The sequence below is a fragment of the Megalobrama amblycephala genome, linkage group LG14 (assembly GCF_018812025.1).
Source record: "Megalobrama amblycephala isolate DHTTF-2021 linkage group LG14, ASM1881202v1, whole genome shotgun sequence".
Classification (NCBI taxonomy): domain Eukaryota; kingdom Metazoa; phylum Chordata; class Actinopteri; order Cypriniformes; family Xenocyprididae; genus Megalobrama; species Megalobrama amblycephala.
The window spans coordinates 708675-709428 of NC_063057.1; positions in this window are offsets into that span (position 1 = coordinate 708675).

The following is a 754-nucleotide window of genomic DNA, read 5'->3' on the forward strand; positions in this document are numbered from 1 at the left end:
AAATCAGTGATCTTGGCTGTTGAAATCCCTGCTCACATTCCACTCACAGTGAACACGGATGTGTCACAATCAGATTAATATGCTGATTTTGATCAAACAGAAACTGGATTCACCTGATGTGTGAAATCACGCACCAGAGCTTATTGAGCTTTCACTCAAACACAGATTCATAAGCCTCTTACATGTTTGAAAAGTCTCATGTTGTGTTGATCAGCAGTTATAATGTCCGTGTTCTGTCCCGATCCAAGCATGAGCTAGGGCTGTTTTTATTGGTGCTGTTTTTTAAATGCGGGGTTTTCATGGCGGGTCTCAGTTTATATGGTTTTAGTGTTTTTTATTTTTCAGAAAAAGCACTTTGTAATTCTGTGTTGTTCTTGACAGTGAGTCCTGAAAGTGAAAGCTTGTTTTCTTACCACATGGATAAGTGAAAAAATAAAAATCCCTATGAAACTGTTGCTTCATTTATATTTTTTATTTTATGTTGTTGTGCATCATTTATCAGCATATCATTTACTATAAATATATTAAAAAATAGTAGCAATTTAGAGTTATTTGATTTGAACATTATTTTTTAATATTGAAAAAGGATACAATTATGCATTTGTTTTTATGTCTTTTCATCATATGTCTAATTTATATTCATTAAACAGTAAAATGCGCATTACTGTACATGATTATATTTGTTTCTTACACTATATATTCGTCAAACCGAGTGCTTTTAAAAATATAGAATCGTACTGCGTATGTTGTGTGT